Genomic DNA, 14,042 nt, shown 5'->3' on the forward strand with positions numbered 1-14,042 from the left:
AGGGAATGGGAGGGGGGGATAAACAAGTTTGTCAGATTGTTCAATTGTCAGGTTGTAAATTGCTAACTTGTTTATTACAGTAACACACAGCTCAACTAATAAAGCCATGTGTAAATTGAAGCTGTTTGTTACAGGAACAAGCTGCTGCCATCACACTTACAGTATAAGAGCTTTGCATTGAGATAGCCCCGTAATGATTGATTTCCAACAAGAAATAACCTATTTTATCTTGAAATGATCTACGATAGGCTATTTACAATAGATAGGGCTTTTGCATAGAATGCGACAGGGTCAGCGAGCCCTCTTAGTTTTCACTTTGGATCCCTTATCTTCATCCGGATCTCTGCACAGTTGAAGTGAAATGGAAACAGTATTGTTGGTCCTATAAATAAGACAGCATATCCTTCATAAACATAGAGGGTGCTGATATAGCTTGTATTAAGTGCTTCCTGTCAGGCTGGGATATTGGCACGGCCCGCGGTATGAAGCCGGATGCTCTGGTCTGCAGCTGCTGCCTGCACCGTGGTGCTCCCCTCTGCTCCAGAGAGAAGCCCTGCCCTGCTCCTCAGAGTCTGGGCCTCAGGCCCCACAGCCACCTGGGCCGCGGGGAGAAGGAATGCGCTGACTTAATGATCTGCCGTAAATCAGAGGGAGCCACACAGGGAACCCGGCGTTGCCATTGGACGGCACCTCCCGTCTGGAAAAGCCCGGCCCACTCCCAAGAACCGGCCCGTTACAAAAAGGCATGTGGAAACACAGTATGTGGCTTCACTCAGAAACGGTCGACGCGAAAGCACGCAACTCTGCGGCGCAAACGCTCTGGATCGTGAGAATCCTTCTGTCACCTCTGAGGAGGTCGAGGAGGTGTAATCAAGACAAGACAGAGAGCAGAGGGGTTGAAATTGAGTGCGGAGGATTCGCTATCCCCCGAAGGCTGATGGGAAACTAGTCAGGGGCACTGAGGGGCCGAGCACCGAGGCAGACGGCTGTAAGTGATTGCAGCTGCTGCATAGGCCTTGAAGTTGGCTACAATAACATCCAGCCGAGTCAGGCAGATGACAAGGTGTGACAGAGACTGTTTGTTTTCATCCCTCTGTAGGTGCCAATTAATAAGTGAGGTCCTTTGACAAAACACAACACGACAACAGGGGTGCTTTTAAGAGTTGTATCTACTGTACCAACTACTGTACGTATATGGATTATTTTTTTCAATACAATTTGAGGATGTTTTGTCATGATATCCATTCTATGTTTTGGTTCTCAAGCAAGCTAGTATCATAAAAGTAAACATTCAGCCTTCCTGTCAATTTGGAGTGGTCTTTATTATACAATTTCAGTTCTAGCAGTGGTAGCATTTTCTTTCGTATTGCTCTATGGTGGCCCATGCTGCTGGGTGAATACAGAGAAACATCTTGGCACTATTACTTTAGCTCTTGTTTTAAATTTCATGCCCAGTCCACAGCTGATGACCCTTTGCATAGACAAAGCACTTGTGTGCATCCTTTCTCTGCATCTGTTAAACAATGTCCCTGAGGTTAACAGTGTGTTGTTCCAATCTGTCTTTTTCATTCCGTACTGAACTATTGCACACCTATATTGTTTTATCTTGGCTGATGCAAACGTGCATCCACGATAATGCACGCTGGGAGCTATTTCGATTCACCGTGCAGAGCTTTTATTCTCTCCACTCAGGCAACGTGTTCGCCGTGAGGTACGACTTAACGGCGGGGCTTCCAGTACAGTCGCCACAGCAGCAGAGACGTTGGTGGCGAGAGAGGCTTCATTTGTCTCCGCAGGACTAAGTTCTCCATGCAGTGTGGGACAGGACTAATGACAGTCATGTTAATGATGTTGACACTCCCACCAGCGCCAGCCAGTGTACAGTAATGGGGGGGAAGTAAATAGCAGGTATCTGACAACGCGGCCGCTTCCGCTGCCACACAACTAATGATCCCTTTCACACCCCCTGAACATACTTTGTAAAGATGACAGCACACAGTTTAGGAGGGTAAATCCTGGGCCTTTCTTAAGCCTTCACTCTGCCTGTCATTGGAGAACACCTCCGTTGCAACATGATGTGTTATCGGAGATACATCTTGCATCGTCCTCATGTCATAGAGTGGCGAAATCCCAGCCAAAAAAAGAATAAATACACAGCAAAAAGATCTGTTATAACCGATACACGGAGGCTTCAGTTCTGACAAATCCCTCTGTGCAAACTCCCTGTGTGGGAGCAGCTCGAACTGCAATTTCTTGTGTGTTAAACCAGTGTTTCCTAAATTTATTCAGCTGAGACCCAAAAGATAAATTTGGTATCTCCCGGGGACACAAACTTACAAAAAAATACATTATGAATTAACCACCTAAGCACTAATAAATAGTGAAAATAGCAGATCTACAAGCTCATGACACGTTTGTTTTTGTTGTTGTTTTTTACTTTGTTGGGTTTTCCACAGAAGCATTCATTATTTAAGTGAGTAGGCTACTATACAGATACAGAATAGCTTCATCCAATGCAACCCATATAATATAAAAAGAACATTCAACGGATTGAAGTTCCTTATTTTTTTATTTATGGATTATTGTATTAAAAAAAATATTCTGAAATTCATTAGAAAAATGTTTTGAGTTTTTTTGTAAGGAAATTTTAAAAAAAAGGGATATTTACTCAAGACCCATAAAAATTGGTCCGCGACCCAAAAATGGTTACCGACCCACTGTTTGGGAAGCACTGTGTTAAACTGTACAAAGTCCTCTCAGTGGTTGTCAACCAGCCCACCACCTTCCCTACCACACTACAGCCCCACTACCCCACTGTGTTAAATCTGGTTTGTTTTTGCAATTTGCTGTCCAACAAATCAGTGCATTTGAGAGCATCATATTTCTGAATTTTATGTCTTTCCCCCAAAATCCCTACAGTATGATACTGTGCAGTATATCCATCCCCTGCCTGGAAGAATTTACCAGAGAGGCGTACTACACAGCAATTGGATACAGAGAATAAAGAAAAAAGAAGAGAGAGAAAAATGAGTGGTGTAAGTCCTCCGGTTCACCCGCTGTGCCCCTCTCATATGTGGAGGTATGTGTCTCTGTGACCTCGCTCTGAACTCTGGAGTGAAAAATTCATTCACCTCAGGAGTGTCTGTATAGCGGGTTAAGATTGATGCGTGTGGCGGAACACATGAAAAATGATGTCAACAGTCATCTCAGCAGTGGTGGCCATTATTATCATCTCCGCCATGAAACAACACCATGCCCGATCGGATCCCTAAACAAACCATCGCAGCCGAACCCTCGCACTCTGCCAAAGCTCCATCCCCTCACGAAGCACTTTACATGTTCAAATCAGCAGGAACGAGACGCAGCTCTGCACTTTGGTATTAATGGATTTCAAAATGAAAATCATTCCAATGGCCTCTCGGCAGAGGGTTTCAAGTCAAGGGATATGGTAGATGTTCTGCCTAGCAGCATGTGATAGCTTATGTGATGAGTATCAACCTCCTTTTTCCATTGGTCGTACATAATGCAACGGAGCATAGCGAAATGCATGCATCTGCCCTACCAGCTGAGCGTCTGAAAGGCATAGCCAAGACATTCACTATGAATGGACAGTATTGATCAATGTGTAAAAGCGCAGCAAGCCTCATGTATCTACCCTGTTAGAAATTGTGTGTGTGTGTGCGTGCGTGCATGTATAATATATATATATATATATATATAAATGACTATGAAATTATGATATGGTGTAAGATAACATAAATTACACAGAAGTTAAAAGCTTTTGGAGTGCGTGTGGTTTAGGCCTTTAAATGATTTACAGAAATATTGAAAAATTAGGACAAATGTCCTGGAAAGAAAAGGGAAGGGAAAACAATATCAGACCTGACATTAATTCAAGACCTCATGCTAACATTGGGACCTGGTTTTGTTTGTTGGGTTTGTGCACTCGCGCGTGTGTGTGTGTGTGTATGTGTGTCAGTGACAGAGAGAAACAGATATAGACAGACAGACAGAGGGGGTGGATGGGTGGGCGTGGGGGGGGGGGGGGGTGTGCCTCCATCAACACACTGTCTGCAGAGGCACAGGGACTCTGTGACCCTCCTGTGAACTTCCAAGAGGGTCGAGGAGGCCACGGTAAAGGGCAAAGGGCAGAATTCATGCTCACCACAAACAATGCACTGCTTTGCCCACAGCACAGAAGGAAGCCTGAATGTAATTATGGTTGGTCTGCTTTCTTGCAGTGCTCAATGTGTACACAGTAAAATCCTCAGTGTTCATTTAACTCATAGACTGAACAAAATGTCATCAAATGGACTCTTACACGTCCATTTGGTTCCCTTTGTGCACTCTGGGAGTTACAAATGGATAGATTAAACAATTTTCTTTTTCTTTTACATTTTACTGTGTATATCAGTGTAATTTGCATACAGTTTTTGTCTATTTATTTGTAATTATCTACATTTGTCTTACAGAGGAAATAGGAGGGAATAGGAAATAGACAACCAAAAAAGGAGAGTCCAAAAATGATTATACATTTGCAAGAGTGTGCCCGACGCATGAAAACATCAGCCACCTGCAGTATTTTATGAGGTATCCATTATGCAGTTAAATATCTGGTCTGTGAAGATATCTGCCTTCAGGCAAAAAGTTTTTAGAAGATTTTTTTATATAGACTTGAGAGTATTACATCTGTCACTTTTTGTGCATGCATGCGTGCGTGCGTGCTCATGTATGCATTATAACCATTATAATTTATTGTGGCTGCTCCACGGAAAGTCAGAAATACAGTATGTCAGCATAGATTTCCCCCCATCACATTCTTGTTGCATGTTGAGAAATACCTTGCGTCCTTGCATAAAGAAGCATTACCGTACCAATAAATCACTGTGTTCTCGTGTAAATGTTAAAAAGTGATCCAAACATAGCACGTGCTTGTGGGCGGGAAAATGTCATGTCAGCATGCGTGGAGCTTTGCTGAGAAAGAGGCCGTCCAAATGTCCACATTGCCCTTGTGCCAACGACGTGCGCACCTGTTCCGCGGCGCCCCGGTCTCGACTGTGAGAGATTGGACGCCGGATGGGGGAGAAGAACATTGGGCTTGTCACTCTGTCCGTCGCTGTGCTGGGGAGCGGCCCGAGAATGGAAGAGACACAGAAGGACGCTGAGGGGAAGTGTCTGTTGCGGAACGCCGGGAGTGACTAGCTCAGCTTTGCATGGCCCAGTCGTATGTCCCTCTGTGTCTCCCCCAAGGCCCTGGGAAGTGCTGAGCAGCAGGAAACCAGCTCACCAGAACAGACAAGCCCCTGGGTGCACCCACTCCACAACAACACAACAAAACCAAACCAACCGTGAGACCCATGTAGCCTAGTATGCATGCATCGTACAAGCAAATGGACCTGTGCACGCTAGATCCCCTCCCCACACCCACACACAAACACTTTTAGGTCTTCTTAACCACAATGAACCATTGCGTGCCTATTCCGGGGAGAGCATTCGGTCAAAATAGCAGATCTACAAGCTCTCACAACGCATCACAACAGGCAATCTTCTAGATCTGCTGTTTTCAGAGAATAGATTTGGTGTTGAGGGAAAAAAGGTACGTGCCTAGTATAGACTCCTGGGGGATTCCAATCAACTAAGTATATATAAGTATATAGGATAGAAGTTGCTAAAATACAAGTACTACTATGTAGCACTGTTCATAGTCAAATGGAAATGAGGGCTATATGTTTCTTTAGTGCACTTCTCCATCTTGAAAACACACTTCTCTTAATTTACACGCAAATTCTGTCTTTTTTGTGATATTCAAGAGTCAAAGACTCACAGTGTCATTTTCTGTAATGATGCATATTAAAAGCAGCCATGGCCTGTGTTCCTTTTCTAAACCACTAGAGGGAAAAGCTCCCCACAGTAGACATACTGCTGATCTATGCAGCAGGTCTAAATGCAACTAACCCTGTTCCCCATGGCTGGACCTCCCCCTGCTCTGTTATCCACAGGCTTAAATGAACCAGTCCACCTCCTCTTGATTATCATGATGTAAAGTTCCCCTAATTGGATTCTCCTCAGACTAAGGACTTGTTATTATAATGCGTTATCTACATTCCAGATTTCTTCTGCAGCATCTGGGAGATGTTGTCATTCCGATGATAAACACCATTTTCACTTGAGCCTTTATTACGAGACACCATGCGCGAGAAATGGAGATAAATGAGTTTGAATCCCCGAGCCCTGATATGCTACTATAGGCTTTCACCTCCCATATACCCTCACACTCTACTGCCGACCTCCTCTCCACATGGGAGATGCACCATCTAACAAATGACCAGCAGGATTACACTCTTTGAGCAAGAGGGAAAATTGTTTTGTAACCACATGTTGAGCAGGCCCCACTATAAGAAAAACATCCACTGTTTGACTGTTTGGCCTCCATAAGCCTTATCTAAACAATGGATAGCCTGCACAACAAAATAATGCTTGTACTTAAGAGGGATCGTTCTGTATTTGTACAATAAAAAATGATGCTGTTCATCCTCTTTGGTGTTGCTGGTTAGCTGTCTGATATATGAGTGAGAAGAAGGGCATTCATCTTAAGACCCTGTAATGTGATGAACTGATACTCCCCCCGGCTTTTATAAGTTACCTTTGGTGAGATGACATCGATGTAGTGCTAGAGATATGAGGAAACAATATAACATGAAGGAACCCTAGGTGGCCTTGAATATGAGTGATTGCATTTGAATAGGTTCCACATTTGTTGTTGTGAAGGGGAATGGGGAGAATAGCACTCGCTAATGTCCTGCCCCCCGCTCCTGACCCAGTGCCCTCCTCCCACTGCCCTGAGATCAAACTCTCTACAGTGTGTTTGACAGCTTAGATGAACATAAGGAACCGCTGCCCTGCATGCCAAATTACTGTCCACCGCCTCAATGAAAACAATCTTTTTACATCACAAGTCATATCGGAATCTAATAAGAGCAGCAATTTTTGGCCCACCTTAACCCAGTGGTGAACTCCATAGTTAATACGGCGCAGTTATGATTTTACCATCAATCAACAGCCAGGCAGGCAGGCTGCTCTCTCACCTCACAGCACTGCCTCGCAATCTAATTGTGCCAGAGCTTCATCGGTTTCCAGGACAATCAATTCCTGCTCTCTCTGGATGCAGGCGGGCGTGCCCTAGACCACTACACGGCCTTTAATATGAGCTCTATCTTCCAGCCCTCCTAACCAGAGAGCCAGGAGGCAGTTTTGCTGGCCTGCCGGGCTACTGGCTGCGATCCTGTGCTCCGTCATCCTTTTTTGTGGTATCTCTCTTGACAGGCCAAGTCTCTCCATGAAGCTTTGAAAATCAAGATGTGGTGAGAATGTGATGAGACCCTTGAGGAAGTGGCTGAACTTTTGAACTGGCGTGTGGGGACAGCCTGAACTACGTAGACAATATTAAGTGGCCTACTGCCTCGGAGCTGTCACTAATGGGGTAAACATTGACATACGAGCGCAGTCTCAAACAGTCATTCATCTGAACAACTTCACTTACCTTGAGAGGATCATACAGAAACATCCTCCTGCCCATGGCACTCAAATGCACAATGGAAACACTATAGGCTACATTATACAGTATCAGTGATCAGATTTCCAAGGGGGATAAAGCAAATGAGACCTACGTAATACCACAAACTGCGTTCGTAAAGTCAAGATGCACCATAAGGCTTACATTTTCTTTTTAAAGCACACCTGTCTAACATGAAATTCATTTGTATTTCAAAAACATACTCTTCCCTCCTGTTGTTTATGGATGTGCTTGTCAAGAAAATGGTTTATATTCATTTATTTTGTTAATCCAAGCATGAATCTAACTATAATGATGGTAGATGTAATGAAGTAACCCTGTGATGTGTATCAGCACAGCAAAATGTTGCCTTTGGGTTTTCCAGCTTACACAGTGCAGTAAACTTATTTGTTATACATATGTCATTGCTGAAGATGAAGACATATGGCTCTTTTAAAGCTGCTAACAATACCAATCAATAATCATGACTGTCTCAGTATTGTCATATTTCATAAATCAGGCCCATTGTTTTGAGCTGACAGTGATCATTCTCTACAGGCTCACAGCACAACGTGCATGCAAATAAACCTAAGCTTAATCATGGTGATCTGAACTGACCAGAGGGAAATCAATTATCTTAGTGTACATGATCCGAGTGATGTAAAGGAAACCTTTATCTAGTCCCATACTTAGTCCTAAACAAGGGACTAGATTATAGGATTAGATATACTATGCAGATGAAAAAGAATTGTTCACAGTGTGTGACAAGGATGGTTAACAAGTTTGCATGAATGTTGATGGATGGCCCTAAGCGAACAAGGTGGATTCTCACAAAAGTGAAAAAAAGTTCATGTGAGCGAAAGCAAGCACAGTGACATCTCAGAGCATACTGTAGTTTGACAACCAGCGATTGTCCCTCCAGGCGATTAGATAGGGATAATCATATGTCACTTATAGACAAATTACGACTTCACACTCACAATGCATGCACCTGTCAGAAATGGTCTAATTAGGAGCCCCTGGAATCAATATAGCACCACAAGTTGGCACTGGCCACAGACCATTTGTGATTATGTGAATTGCAAAGCATTGGAGATGTCTCACAGCCTGGGGCTCAGAAAGAGTGTTTTCCCTGCATCTGTCAGAGACCTGAATGAGGACATGGTCAAAAAACTAAAGAAAAAGAACAACCAACAAAAAATGAAAGCTGCTCAAAATGTTACTTGCACCTGTCCTGTACACAGACAAGTGGAATAAACAAGTGCTTTTGATGTAATGTGTGCCCCTTCTGCTTCTTTGTAGATTTGAGACTGCTGCTAAAGATATACAGTATAATTCCTATTGTACAGTACCGGTTTATCATGCTGCCATTATGCCTATACTTTAACTTTATTTCTATCTCATCCAGTATTATTACTTATTTTTCATTATTTGTATTATTATGTTGTTACATTATACTGTTGTGTTAGCACAGTCTCTGCAGAACATGTCCCACACAAACATTGCGCTGCTAAGCCTTGTACCTGTATGAGTAAGTGACAAATAATTCCCTCTCAATTCTACACAAGAAAACATCAAACAGCTGAAAAACACTAACATTACTGGGGGGGGGGCTTTAAAGCCCATTTTATGCTCCTTTGACAAAGAGTATATAACGTATTTTCCACTGTATTTTCGACGTCTCTATCCATCCCAATGACAGATTTTCCGTTGAAAATATGTTATTTGTGTCAAGTGACACTTAGGCACCAAAGCATAAATCAAGCATCAGACACTTGTCAGGGTCACATGCAGGTAAACATGCATTCCAGAACACTTATATGCTCATCTACATAGTTTATTTTTGGTCTACATGGCGTCTATACAGTGCACTATTCTATATTCTAAGCGAACATTTCATTCAAGCTCCTTAGACCAAATTGTCTGCTTGTCTAGGGCTTAGTATTTAACAGTAGATTTATGTTTAAGAGCACAACGGGCTAATCTGTTTGGCAAACTGAGCTGAATCCGAGCCAAAGCTATCTGTAGCAGTCACTTGGAATCAGAGGAATAGGTTGAGCAGAAAAACACCCAAGGATCAAAAAAAAGGAAGGGTCGTGGTATTGTTACAAAGTATGTATTTTGAACTCTTCATATGGACACAAACCTGGCCCTTGAGACAGATGTGTGCACGATGAAAGCTGGGCTTCCTCACGAATACAGTAGGCGATGACGGATAAAAGTGAAATGGGTAGGCCAGTCCGCATAACAGACAACACCTTGCGGACACATTCACATACAAAAATAACAAGAGAGAGGCTCTTCCTTGTGTTTTTTACACAAGGCCCATAGTCAGGGGCAGGCTGATCGTACGTGGGAAAGAAAGCACAAGCACATGACTGCCGAGAGGCATTCAGTAGGAGAGCTATCCGTCAATGGGCTTTGCAGGGCTGTGACAGAGCAGGCTAAAAATGACACTCTAATAGCTGAGATGACATTTTGTTTAAAAACGTGATGACAGAATGATCCTGCGTCTCTGTAACTGTAGCTGCTGTTGGGCCAAAGAGTCAGCCATTATTCTCCACTCAGCCTCTGTCTGTCTAGGTGGCCACTGTGAGTGCTGCTTGTAATGGGGCCATGATGAGTTTGTATGACTTATGATAGGATCTTCCATGTCAGCTCGTGTCATGCAAATATTTATGTCAAGTAGGAGCAATTCACATCTTTGAGCGTAGTGGGGGCATGTTGCTCGGAGAGATGACTATTCCCTGTTGGCGCCGGAATGATAGAATGTTTCTGAGGCAGTGGCCCACTTCCCCTTCCTCTCCCTACGGGCACGGGCCACCAGCACTGTGCCAGGGCACTGCCCCTCCGCTTCCTCTGAGAGATCCTGTGATTGAGGACGCCGCGCGCTGTGTTTACACTGGCAGGGAAAGAGAGAGAGGCCGACGGACGGGCAGACGGACAGAGGACCGTCTCTTGATGTGCAACAACTGCCGTCACAGTGCTGACTTATGGCTTGATGTTGTATTGTTACATATTAACATATCATTATAAACCATCATAACATAAGGCCTTACTCAAACACCAGGCAATTGGCCAAAAACATAAACAGTGCGCACAGTCAGTAATATAATATAATGCAAACCTCATATCTACCCCACTGTTAGTTTGTGGGCTTTTATGACTCAGTTTTATTCATTCACTGTTGGAGGCAGTGGTTAAGAGGAGTAATTTGAAGTGTAAGTCCTGATAAGCGCTTATTGTACTGCCACATCTCTCTCTCTCTTTCTCTCTCTCTCTCTCTCTCTAGCTCTCTGAGGGAGCAGTCTAAATAGTGAACTCTCTTTCATCCTCTCCCGTTGCCTGTGGCTTTCTCGAGCGAGCGTCAACATTCTTCCACTTATCTTTATAGCCATTAGCGCTGTCAGCTTCCCTGGGTCTCTGCTTAACGTCACTGTGAAGCCCTCACAGAAATTCCATTGAGTATCAGCTGACAGGGGGAGGCCTGAGACGTAAGGTGCGAACAAATTGAGTTATTTGTGCTCTTGAGGAGTAAACAATGCAGAACATGATCTGGAGAGGACGAGCCTGGCCTTTCGACACACCTCTGTCCACCAGCAAACGCACAAAGATACGCATGCAAGAGCATGCACAAGCACGTACACACACAAGCGTACACACACACGCACGTAAACAAACAAACAAAACAACCCGAGCCGCTTTGGAGTGAAGTTGCATCATGGTATGTCTGCAGGCGTGTATAGGTGTGTGTGAGGGCTGTTCGCTGACTAGTCAGGAGTGTTGCAGCTTGCTGCCTCTGGAGGGGGAAGGGCATTCTGATGAGGTGATGCATGTGACAACTGTTGACCTCTGCCTACTCCCTACCAGGTACTGTGTTTATAAACTGTCTGCTAAAATTATATCCTATGCCTACTGACAAATCATAACCAAAAGGGCATTTAAGGGAATATATTTTTTAGGTAAATGTAAATCTAACCTCTGTGTATACATTTCTCCTCTCAGAGATAAGAGCCAATTGCAGCACCAAAATAAACCATGAATGCTTACAAAATATGAACACAGTACGGAGCTAACAATCAACCAAGAACCGATTGGTTACAGTATGAATCTCTCAGACAATACCACCCTAACTGCAGCAATTTCTCAACAATGGTGCTGGTAAAGATTTCCAGCTGTCTGTAGGATGGAGTACCGGTAGAGTCCTATAGGGGGAGTCTGGCATCACCTCTGTGTGTCAGCAGAACACAGTGAAGTCACATACACTGTGGACCACACACTGATGGGATCTAGGAGCCTGTCATCAGCAGCTAATTACAGACTTTAACCATAATTCTCAACAAAGTAGAACCTTTAGAACAGAAAAAGACCCACCACATTCTTCACCAACTACATAATGATGAAACATAACGCCCGCCTTTCCCAGTGCCCTGTGAAAAGCATGGAGAGTGGATTATAGGCCGTTTATGAAAACATGTATGTCAAATTAAAAGTGAGAACGAGTTGTCTTTCACACAGCTGTCTCACCTCAGCTGCAGGCATCTAGTGATAACCTAATCCCCATGTAATAGATTTTCAGAGTGAAAACATGAGGATTTGGCTAATCCCCTATTAGGGACTGACATAATCCCCTTGAAAGTCCTTATGTGTACACTAGGTTAAGTACTGGCATTGTACTAACAACACGTGTCAATAAGATTAACCCTGATTGTAATCTATCTTATGCTGTTTCAAAAAGAAGTGAGAGTTTGCATTACATAAATTCTGGGCTTGAGTGTTACATAATAGCAATAAACATCTGTGAGCTTGTAGATCTGGTATTGGACACATGACACCGTCATACAACTGAGTATAAATTAAGCATTAGATCGTTGCGGAGAAAAATCGCAGCGGTCTGAATTATCCCTTAAAGTCCCACTTTAATCCTTGGTGGGTGTGTGTGTGTGTGTGTGTGTGTGTGTGTGTGTGTGTGTGTGTGTGTGTGTGTGTGTGTGTGTGTGTGTGTGTGTGTGTGTGTGTGTGTGTGTGTGTGTGTGTGTGTGTGTGTGTGTGTGTGTGTGTGACACGTGTGTATGTGTGGGTGTGCATATGCTTCCTGGCCACCAATGTCAAGGTAGACTGATTAGGTGGAAGTGGAGTTTATGTAAGCAATGGTGAGCACAAATCGGCCCCAGATCTCACCACAAGATGCTCACACAGTGTGCAGGGTTCCAGCTCTCCGCACGGAGCACTGAGATATGTGATATTAAGTAGCGGGCCATAAAACTTCGTCTGGGACCCCGAGTGGCTGACTACAAGTAATAGGGAACAGCCAAATATGTATTCAAGTTTTCAATGAAAGCCTGTTGAAAGTGTAATGATGTTAAAGTGCTGTCAGGGGAGCGCCTGCTTGATGTTTTATTAGCTGTTTATTTTATTGGAGGACTAACCATGAATCTAGGTAGCCTTCAGTGATATTGCCACACTGTGGTTGAGCCCCTCAGTCTGCATGAGAGATTTTATTAGCCAAACATTTGTTTCTTCATACTCAAGCACCGAGACCCATGTCTCTGCAGTTCATTGGTGAAAATAGCAAACAGATGTGTTCAGGCCATACACTGTAAAATCCTCTGTGTTGATTTAGCTCTGAGAGTGTACAAATGGAACCAAACGGACCTGTAAGGGTCCCTTTGATTCCATTTGTACACTCACAGAGTTACAAATAGATACATTAGCACTGAGTTTTTTTTTTACTGTGCACTGTAGTCTCCTCTAGATGATGCATGTTCCTCAAAGTGTGTTCTTATGCTAAATTTCCCATTCATCGCTAGTAATAAAGATTAGGACTTTTATTAGCATTTTTATAATGTTGTTTTTGTCTTTCTGTTGTTATGAAGAGTAGTGTCAAAGTAAAATGCAATGTTGTGAAAACAGCAAACGCTTATACAGTGTATTGGGTGCAATTAATTCTTATTAAACATCTGTACTCCACTCTGCTTAGGAGTTCTCCAGGACCTGAGACAAAAATCATTGCATACAGGAATTTCTACCTGCATGGGAGCCAGAATTATTATTTACGAGTATTTCAAAGCCCCAGGGATGAGCTCATCTTTTTTTTCCTTTTTTTCCACAATGCATATTGCACTGGGAGGTTGTGCAATTTCTGTTCCATTTTCTCAGCTCACTAACTGTTGGCTACACTGCAATATACTACGCCAGTAATATTTGGTCTATGGGACTAAATCCATTCGAATTAATTTGCATAATACACTGCACCCATTGAACAAATGAGGAATATACTGTATAATGATGTAATCCAGTGATTCTCAACCTTTTCAGGCCACAACCCTGAAATAATCATATTTGAACTGGGGACCCCCCCACCCTGACACGCACTTGGAATGTAGGAGTTGAGGCATTACATTTTGATTCAGTTCCACGGATAAATATTGAGAAAATAGCAGATCTACAAGCTCACAACGCCTCGCGAAGCAAGGCGTTGTGAGCTTGT

General features: G+C 43.4%; 1 long non-coding RNA gene across 1 annotated transcript; it reads left to right on the forward strand.

Moving 5' to 3' along the window:
* Positions 1–915: 915 nt before the first annotated feature.
* On the forward strand, positions 916–2,110 carry LOC311064564. Its single transcript, XR_014602719.1, has 3 exons — positions 916–988; positions 1,100–1,186; positions 1,693–2,110. It is a non-coding gene; the product is annotated as an uncharacterized lncRNA (long non-coding RNA).
* The last annotated feature ends 11,932 nt before the right edge of the window (positions 2,111–14,042 follow it).

The sequence above is a fragment of the Gymnoscopelus microlampas genome, assembly GCF_963454915.1.
Source record: "Gymnoscopelus microlampas genome assembly, chromosome: 17".
In the NCBI taxonomy this organism is placed as follows: Eukaryota; Metazoa; Chordata; class Actinopteri; order Myctophiformes; family Myctophidae; genus Gymnoscopelus; species Gymnoscopelus microlampas.